This window comes from Zonotrichia leucophrys, chromosome 14 (genome assembly GCF_028769735.1).
Source record: "Zonotrichia leucophrys gambelii isolate GWCS_2022_RI chromosome 14, RI_Zleu_2.0, whole genome shotgun sequence".
Classification (NCBI taxonomy): Eukaryota; Metazoa; Chordata; class Aves; order Passeriformes; family Passerellidae; genus Zonotrichia; species Zonotrichia leucophrys.
In genome coordinates this window covers 8,850,440-8,860,867 of record NC_088184.1, presented here as the reverse complement: position 1 = coordinate 8,860,867, position 10,428 = coordinate 8,850,440, and the positions used below count along the sequence as shown (strand labels likewise).

The 10,428-nt window shown below is 42.3% G+C and overlaps 1 protein-coding gene across 2 annotated transcripts in view; it reads right to left on the bottom strand.

Moving 5' to 3' along the window:
* Positions 1 to 10,428, bottom strand: part of LOC135454023 (acyl-coenzyme A synthetase ACSM4, mitochondrial-like) — a 46,693-nt gene that overhangs the window by 35,936 nt on the left and 329 nt on the right. The gene's annotated exons all lie outside the window — the stretch shown is intronic.

Below are 10,428 nucleotides of genomic sequence, written 5' to 3'. Positions count from 1 at the left end.
ATCCAATTTAGCTCCTAGTTTTACTGGGATCAGTTCTCAGGGGTTCTTAAAATACTGTCAATTTTGCTTAAACAGTGGCTTTATTATAAAGAAAACTACTCTTCAGAAAGGTGTGTATGCCATGGCAAACAGACCAAGACATAAAACCACACTATCTTGCAGAACAAGATCTGCAGCAAGATTTCAACTGATTGCTCTCCAAAACAGCCCTCTTGTTTTCAAAGGGGATTAACTGCTCCCAAAAGAAGGGTCTAACACTACAAAAAGCATACCTAGAGTGATCTCCAGAAAAAGTCATTGAAGCTAGGGGCTGAGCCCAAAGGGGCAGCAAGGAACAGTTAATTATTTTTTTTATTATCAAGTAGTAAAAAATGCAGAAATAGAGATAAAATTTAATTCCAGTTAGAAAACTACTGTGGCTAACACACAAAGTCACAAATATGACTCACATTCTAGTTATGTGAGGTCCCTTAACCACATGTTAAAGAAGTGATACAGGTGAAACTGCTGGACAATAGTAATTTCTTCCTGCAAGGACCAGATAAAGCAGAAATTATTCTGAAAATTTGAAACCTTTTCTTACACAATTAAAGAAGGAAGAACACATCAGAATTTCATTTCAGAAACAGGTGTTCAAAATCTCTGTTTCCAAATTGTTAATGCTAATAATCACTTTCTTATGTAAGCAGGGGGGAAATGGGGAAAACTTAGAAAAGGAAGGCACACCCATTTGAATGGCAGAAGGCTCCATCACTGCAGTGAAGAATGCAGCACTGAGAGGAAGCATGGAGAGCTCCTGACCCTCACCTGTCACACCAGACAGCAAGAGAGGGAAATCTGTAAAGCACTGGACCTCTTACATTTTATGGTGGTTTGCTAAAAAGTGCAGTTCATGACAGGTGGCTTGTTTGCTATCCAAATGTAATTAAATAAGCACATTTTGAGATTTCAGGTGAATTATTAACTTCTTTACTCCACAGTTCTTGCAAATAAATAGGGCTCCACATGCAGCACACCTCAGGAGGCTGTCAGCTGCTCTCCACTGATGAGGAGGTAACAAGGAGACACACAAAGGAAAACAGTTTATGCTGATTCCCCATGGGCACAGTTTAATCTCTGCTGGGATTAATGTTCATTGGGACTGCAATTAAATTCACTTAAGTGGTGGAAGAGGATTCTTGTGGAAGCACATTCAGGGCTAGACCACCATTCCTATACATGGTCCACCTGGGTTTTGCAGGTCTTTGACCTGGTTCTGTGAGAAGTTTATTGACACTGTCTGGAATGAGTGAAGACCAGATTGACGCCAGCAAGGGGGGCTATTTACAGATGTGAATGAGATGGGGCTGCTGCTGAAAGCGCCCCGAGCTGTTTTATTTTTCAGCATCAGCCTCATTACATGATTATGACAATGGGAAGATGCCAGCAGCTCACATTCCAGGCAGCAGGCCAAAAAGCTTAATGTTACAACTTACTTTATAAGTTTCTTGACCAATCACACAAAGCAAAAGCACATTGACAGTAGTTCTATCCAACCACTATAAGCACATGTACCTTTGGTTAAACAATGCTTGCTTATTTCAAATACAACACATACTTGTAAGCCTCAAAACACAATGCACAGAGCTCCATTATTAAGCTTTAACCTTCCTAATATCTTGCTAGATAAACTTTCTGCAGCTTAGAGAGCTATTCAGACAAGCATTAATACACAAACCATTGTTCCATTTGTCCTTGCTTTTTAACAGTTTAAATACTTTTTCTGCTGACCTATCTCATGGCTTCTGCTTAGCTGTAATCACAGTTCTGCTGTATCTGAGGCCTGCATCTTGCAGCTTTCCCAAAATGCTCTAATTTTGTGGATTCCCACACAGATGGGCTCCACACACTCAGGTTTTCTGCCAGAAACATCACCTACATGGGGAGAAGGAGCTGAAAGCTTCCCAGGAAAACTGCAGCTTAAAAGTCAGCACTGTAGAGGTGAGACATGGGGCCACAGCTGAGTTATTGCCATCTGAAGAAAAATGCTTCTTTGAAGATGACAAAATTTAATTCTCATGTTTTTAATATAGAGTAAATTTTTGATAGAACTGCAATACAGTAGAAACCAAACCATACTGTCACTTAGTGGCAAAGATGGGATGGTTTAAAGAGTTCAAGCTAAGTTTGCTGTGGGTGGAAGCTCCAGCTGGACAGTTGGGTTGCAGTTGGCAGTGAGAGTTTCTCAGCACCCTTGTTAAGAGAACTTCATTTACAGATACCACAGAAACAATGATTTGTCAATTTGACCACTGAGGTGTACCAAAACTGCCTCTCTGATACCCACTGAAGTCAGTTCTCCTCTGGATATCAAACACAAGTTCTCTGGGACACTCCCAGTGGGACCCTGGGCAAAGTAAACCTGACCACTGCTGGATATTGGGTTTAATTTGACTTTCATTTAACATTGGGCTTTCATCAACACACAGAAGCCTTCATTTGATATCCTGGGAGATCAGATTAGGAAGAGAATGAGATGAACTGAATCCCAAAGAGAGGGAAGTGTCAGTGTGCTTCCCTTTGCTGCTTGCAACATGATGAAATCTGAATGGCAAGCAGTGCCACCAGTGTACTTTGAACAACTATTAAACACAGAAGCTATAATCTTTTAATTAGCTTCCTTCCAGAAAAATGGAGCAAGCAACGTTCAGCACCAGTCTGTATCTGGCAGATGGGTTTACCATTCAAGATAAAGAAAAAAAATTAATTTTCACTGTGTCTACTCACTGTATACAAGGCTCAATCCTGAAACTGCTATCTATCCTATTATGAGGTGCAAGATTACATTTTAATGAAAACATGTGACATCTCAGCAAATGATGTTCTCATTTTTGTTCCAGCCACTCTCAGATGTGGTGTCGAGACAAGGGGCTGAGTGCAGACTCACATGCCATGAACTGACACATGACAAGAGTTGCAATTCTACTTCATAAAAGTGTGCTGAAAGCCTGCCTGAGTCACATCTCTTCCTTGGTCAAAATTCTGCTTTTCTGACTGAGTTCCTCCAAGTCTTGACCAGGGCAGGAGGAGCCCATGGTGCCAAACAAGAGCCCTGGCACATTACCTTGTTCTCCCTCTGACTCATGTCAGCTACAGAATATATTCCTGGAACAAAAATTTAGAAGTGTCACAAGGAGAATTGAGCCCTAATCTTGTGAAATGCAATTGCTTCCTCAAGCTTTGCTAAGTCAAACATTACTTCTTTTATCTTAGTCTAAACATGAAGAGAATCTGTTTAATTTTAAAGAGTACATCATTATAACCGTGCTTAGACATTCTAAATATTACTTAAAATCATTAAAAATTAAAAAAAAATCAATATTTATTAGCCAAACTTGTTTCTATAAATGAATACCAATATTTTGAATGCCCCACTCACATGAATAATCTCCTCCTGGCCATAAATAAGCCCTATCAATTAAGACAGACAGGAATAAGTAGAGAGATATGAATGCATACCAGCAATGGAGCTGCTTTAATCTGCATTGGTTATAAATATGGAGCAGCAGAAGCAACACTCTCAGCCACAAAACTTAATTATAAAAAGCATCACAAAGTTTAATACAAAAAAGGGAAAAACTTGAACCATCCTGAAGAAATGCTGACTTGTGGTTTTTTATTCAGTGATAGCCTATTCTGCTTAAAATACAAGCTTTGAGCACCTTGCAGATAAAAATTCATCTCATTAAGTCCTATTCTTAAATCCTGGAGAAGAAAAATGTTGTTCAGAATTGACAATCATTCATAGATGCTCAGATGAACAGAAAAAAAAAAATCAGTCTTAATGAGAACTATAATAATTCTTTTCCTCTTTACAACAGATTAATCCTAGCTTAATTTCCCTGGAATTACTTTCAGCTGGCATTAGCATAACAACAATACATTAAAAGGGATTAATACAAATACAAAACAAATGCAATGACTGTTCAAAAAAAAAACATCCCCTTGATGGGTGGCAGTGGCATAATTGGTATAAATCACAATGTCTGGAGGTCAGAAACTCCTGTTGGTAGAAATAGATGTGTGCTGTGTGCCTGAAGGCTGATGGGATGATTGGGGAGAGGGGTCTAAAGCCAGTATTTCAGGCATTTCATTCAGAGAATTGCATTGTCAAACTCATGAGGAAGTTTGGCACTCCTGCGTTTCCTTTCTCTCACACTCCCGACAGCAAAGAGAGGAGAGTTTGCTCCAAGGCCACAAAGATTTAATGCAGATATACTAACACAAAGGAACAACTCACACGTTTATAGAAACGTGCTCTTGTGTTAAGTCACAAGTGGATTTGGGCCAGTGGAAATTACCTAGCTCAGATATTTGAAAGCCATGCTTGGTATAACCAGCTGTGACAGCAGCAAGGAATTTGTGCTCATTTGCACCTTTGCTCTGGGAAAAGCCTTAAACCCATTTGTCCCCTGGGCTCGTGGCCACGCTATTGTGGCTGTGCATCAGGAGCACCACACCAGCTGTCAGTCATTCCACACCAGCTGTCAGTCATTCACCCAAGCTGTCAGTCATTCACCCAAGCTTGTGTCCAGCTCTGAGGGCTTCCAGGGCCACCTCACTGCTCACATTTTGTGCTTGAGGCACCACAGCTGAGAGATGACACAGCTGAGGGGCCAAGCCAAACTCAGCTCTGCCATTGGCTTTGGAGCAGGCAGCTCCAAAAACTCCAAAACCTGTTCCTGCTGCACCAGTAGGGTCATGCATTGCCCAGTGTGCCCTCTGCTTGCAGCTTCTGAGAATCACCTTGGAAATATTTGCTTTCTGTGAAACATTGACAGAGCTAAAGCTGTGCCAGCACTGCTGCCCACTCCTCTGGCTGCTGAACAAACATCAGTGGCTGCTGCCTTTCCCCAGAGCCTGCCTGCTGCTCCACACCAGCCCCTGGTGGGGAATTTACTGCACAGGGACCTCACTGTTCACACACTACATCACCACTTCAACATCACACAGTGAACACAAACAGCTAAAGCATCATTTTCTCCCCCTCCCCAGGAAGAAACAACATGCTGCATTTCAAATGCAGGTTACCCATAACTGGAAGCAGTGAATAATAAATATTAATAAAGCATTTAATTGGAATCCTGTTGAAAAGCACTTTCTCCAGCACAGCTGGCAAGAGCCCCCTTGAACAAAGGTAGTCACAGCCAGTCAGCAGAGGCTAAGGACACATGTGAACATCATGGCTGAGCTTTTCAAAGCATGTATTTTATAGACTGAAGTAATCTGGGAATTCTGCCTAAATTTTCCTCCTTTGGCCTTGTCATTTTTGAGAAGATGCTGGTTATTTCTTAGCACCCCCACCACATGCTAACACAGTCCTGTGCTAAACCAGCGCCCTGGGATAGCATTCCCTCCAGCCTCTGTGTGCCAGGGCACAGCACCAATGTTTGCTAGGAAAACAGTTCTTTTAGACCAGTAACAGATGAAAGTCCATAAAAACTATTAACTATCATTTCCTTTCACTTAATTTGACACTGGTGCATCTCTGCCTGCCTTGCCTCACCCTCCTTGCCTCCAAAGCACTGCTATTTGCTGAGTCAGGAAGAAAACCCACACTTTTCCACATGCCCTGATCCTTTTCCTAAACAGCTCTTGGCCGAGGTCTTGTAACTTCAACAGACCAAGGTATTTGCCCAGAAATCACATTTGCTTGGAAGAATCTGAGCTCATGGCAAAAATCTATACTTCTGTTTTATCCTGGCTGCACACATGAGGTGCCTCTGGGAATAGCTGGATTTTAGGGTGGCAATTACAGACTTTGTAAGAGCCAAGTGTGGGGTGTGACAGCTTTCTAACTGGCATTAAATATGTAGCAAACCCTAAACTATTTCTGTTCTAGTCCTTGATAATTTCAATGTAATCCTTTATTAAGACTCTGAAAGAAGAGAGTGTTAATTAATGTTCACTTAATTGACAATCTTTGCTGTAGTTTTGTCTGTGCATTTTTCTACTTTTAACCCTTTGACTAAGACACTGCATGGCATAAGAATTCTTAGGACAGTTTCCTCAGAGAACACACTGGTGTGGAAATTTGAAGGATGTGCTCCCCCAGCAACCAGAGGACTTCATACAAGACAAGGAAGATGGTTTTCTACGGAACACTCATTGGTGAAAGCGAACCGTAGTTTGTAATGCATGAAAAGAACATCCTTGCGGTAAAAAAATCTCTTCATTTTGCAACCTGAAATCTTCTCTTCCAATCAAGAGCCATTGGGTTTCTTTGAACTGAATTCTCATTTATATTGAAAACATGCAAAATAGTTCCCCCAATATGTTTATTCTTCTGTAGCCTTCTTCCTACTAATTTATCCAAACTTAGGTGGACAGCATATTTCAGTTATATGGTCAGGATGTGAAATGAGTCCCTGTGGCTCAGGACGAGCCCCCTGAGCGGCGATCGCAGGAGCCCCGGGCCGTGACCGAGTGCAGGGCTCGGGCTCAGAGCAGCCGCCGCGGCCTTGGGGCCGGGCCCGCATTCCCGCACAATCCCACGGCTCCACCGCCACCTGCCGGGATGTGCGGGCATCCCAGTCCGGCTCGGGACCCTGGGACACGGCCCGGCCCGGGAACGGCACCGGCAGCGCCGAAGGACCGGGAGTCTGGCAGGGAAAACAGCGCCCGGGGCACGGCACGGCAGCCCGAGGGGCACGGGCGCAGCCCACCGCCTCAGGAAGGACAATGAATGGATCTACCAGATCTTTATACTTGATCCACTGGACCCTATGAACTGGATCTACTGGATTCCTTGTACAGGATCCACCGGATCCTTTGTACTGGATCTGCTGGATCCTTTGTACTGGAGCTACCAGCTCCCTGGGAGCCTGGTCCAGTGCCCAACCACCCTGACTTGCACCATGGCTCTTCCTAATGCACTTCACTTTCCGGTCACCTCAGCTCCTGCACCAAGGCTGTGGAACTGCAGAGGATTCTCCTCCTGAACCAGTTGCAAAAAGAAATTTAAAATATGGAGAAGTTTCCTCACCGTCTTGAATTTTGTGAGATCTGCATTTTGAACTCAAAGTTTTTAAGCATTAACTTCAAAACTCCCTAAAATACAGTCAAATGAAAATTGACATGACCTCCTTACTTTAATAGAGTCAGAATTCTCATCTGGCCCCACTGAGCTTTAGGAGGCTCTGGGACAGGTTTAGCTTAAAAGATAGATAAGTAGGTGCAAAAAGCTGAGGTCCAGTTTGTGCCAGAGTTTCAGTTTTCTCTATGTATGGCAAATTTCTCCAGACTTTTGAAGTTCTCAGAAGCAGCAGGAGTCTTGCTGTTGCTCCTTTTTCTTCTTATTGATTTGTTGATTTTCATTTCCTGTTGTAGAATTTGATGACAGCAGCAACAGGATCAGACAGGAGCTCATCAACTCATAGAGCTAAGCCGATGGATACACATTGGGGGTCAAAGAATTGTTTAAACTTAATTTGATTGATATTGTCCTAATTCTAATTTTTATTTGTTCATGAGCATGACTGTCCACTAAACATACTTAATTAAAAGTTGCTCAAGTTGCTGTGTTGGATCAACCCTTCCAGTTTTTCTGACTACAGTTTTGATTAAGGAAAGCAGTTTTTTTCTGCTTTCCCCTCTCTCTGAGGAGGCAAGGGGGGAAAAGGGTATGTTACAGCTTTACACTTGCTCCCTGTCATGGAAATGAGGGAGGCAGAGTTTGTGTTTCCCTGCACAAACTAGCTTTTTTTTCGTACACAAACACCACTAATTACCTTCTCTTCATGTCTGAATATCAGAAAAATCATCTATATTTAGCAGACTCAATATAACATTAGGAGTAGGATGAGGCTTTGGAGCAAAACACAATGATCATCTCATTCAAGAGAACTCAGCATTTCTCAAAGCTTAATGCTATCAATCCATTTGCTTATGGAGAGAAGAGAATGAATCTGATTAAATTTTTTGCTATCCTTTCAGTCTCAGGGATTCTCAGTGGGAATCTTTCAGAGGACAACACGAAAGACTTATGCTCTGTGCATGTTGTTCCTTCTGTGGACCACACTTCTCTACACACACTACACCAGGCTCAAGCAGATAACAAATGACAGACACAATCTCTTATCTTCATCATGTTGTATCCCATGTTCTTCTAGTGTCACAATAAATACAGAGGGAAGGGCAGAGTAAGAAAGGTGAGGAGTATTTTTGGAATGAGGAGATGCCATGGGCCTGATGAGAGATCAAGCCAATTACTAAATATGGGCTCCCATAGGGAGGAAATTTACAAGTGGCAGGTAGGACAGGAAAAGTAAAGGTCATGAGAGGAGATATATATAAATATGAAGAACTGAAGGAGAAAATAAAGAAATGGTTTTATAAAAGGGGAGAAGCTCAGCTGCTGGCTACTCCTGTATCCAGAGCCAAACAGAGCCCTGTTTAACCTCATACAACTCATGCATACAAGAACAACTATCAATGCAAGCCTCCCTCAGCCATTGCTGAGAAGAGCCTCTGGATTCCACTATGGAATTATTTTGCCTTGATTTAGAAAGCCTCTACTTTGGGGAAACAGTTTTAGTGCAGTTTTATTGAACCCCAGAAAAGCAACAGACAGCAGGGAACATTTCAGCTAAAGCTGAAGTGAAATCTGTCAATAGGATATAAAACCAGTTCCCTGAAATTCTTCTGATCGTGAAGATTCCATTAAAATTGCAGTGCAGTATGCACTGTGGGGATGTTACACCAGGCTGTGCTGGGTTATTTCCCAAGCACAATCAAGTACAGCATTGTCATGTTGTCAGGATAAACACTGAGCACAGCTGAGAGATTATGGCATCCCATGAGGGCACCATCCTTGACTCAAGCCATGAGAGGTAAATGTTCATGCCAGGAATGGGGGAACAGCCCTCATTCTCATTCCAGAAGACACTGCCAAGTGGGTTTTAGTTAGAAGTGCTGTAATTATCCACTTTGCAACAGCTAATGTTTCTAATTAAAGGTAGGTAACTGTACAGAACTTTGCAATTACGTGGGATAATCTTTGCATCAAAATAAGACATAGCCCGCACTTCATTTGCATGGGCCATGCCAAAAACATTTCACTTCAAGCCAGCTACACCAAAAGCAGAGGTACAGACCTGTATGAAGAAGATCATACTCCTGTAAAATTCATTTCACTCAGAGAACTAGCAAGCACACACTAATTTGGGTGGCATAAATAGTACCTACAAGGAAAGTCTGCCAGGCTGATCACCAGATACAAACTGAAGCCTCAACCATACTGTTCCAGCCCATTTCAATGAAATTACTGGGCATCACTTTGAGGAACAGAGCCTCTGGGAAGTGGCATTTCATCTCAACCCCCTCCACAATTGTTTCTACAGTCTTGAGCCAAGCTGCTTTCTGTCACAAACCCTTTAGCTTGGCTAGGTGGTCAGCCAGAACCCAGACAGAGAAATCCCACGTAATCACTTTCCTAAACAACCCCACATTTTAGGACATGAGTAGAAGCAGCTATGCCCAGAATGATCTACAGACCATTAACATATAAGTTATGCAATGTATTACTTGATGAGAATCAGAACTGCACTTTCAAATCAACGATTTGTTCTTCATTTTCTGACTATCCTGTCCTCAGGGCAAATCACTTTGATGGTTTTCTATCCAGAATGAACCTGCCTCTGTGTGCTTAAGGCTGCTCCTTCAGTTTTTACATATTTTTTTCTCCTTGCTTCAGCACAGGGATAGGAAAAGACAATGATTGCTTGGAGACAGTGGTAGAGCAAGGTAATAGGGAGCAGTGATGAAGGAATGTGGATGGAGGTGTTACCATGGCAACAGGGGGACAGAGTTTTCCAGCTTTGGGAGAGCAAGCACATTTTTCATCACTGTTTCTACTCTGAGTTCTGAGCAGCACTTGTGACTTTTAGGGTGAGGGACAAAAGTGCAAACAGCATTTGGCCCCAGGGAGCTGTTCCATCACTGCAAAAGTTAAAGAGCAGCTGAGAAAGCCACAGAGAAATTCAAACTGGTGTTCAGGTCAGAACCTTCAGCATAAACTTATGTGACTGAATTGTGTAGTAGATCTATAAATCCATTATTTTTCAGAATAACTTCTAAAAATACAATTCCTGTACTCTGAAACAAAATGTTTATTATCACATTCCCAAGCACTGGCTATATCTGCCATATGTGTCATGCAGGCACTGTACAGTCAGCATTTCCCTGCCAAAATTCAGTCCAAGAAGAAAGAGCAATCCATAACAACAGCAGTAGTGAAATAACCCCATTACAAGCAAGGAGTGTAACAGGAATATAACAGCAATAAAAACATCTATTGATAGTCCTTTATCAGTGGTAACTTTGCCCCTTTTGGATAGTACAGGTTTTGCAGATGAACAGCACGAGGGGTGCACAGAAATCTGCACGTGG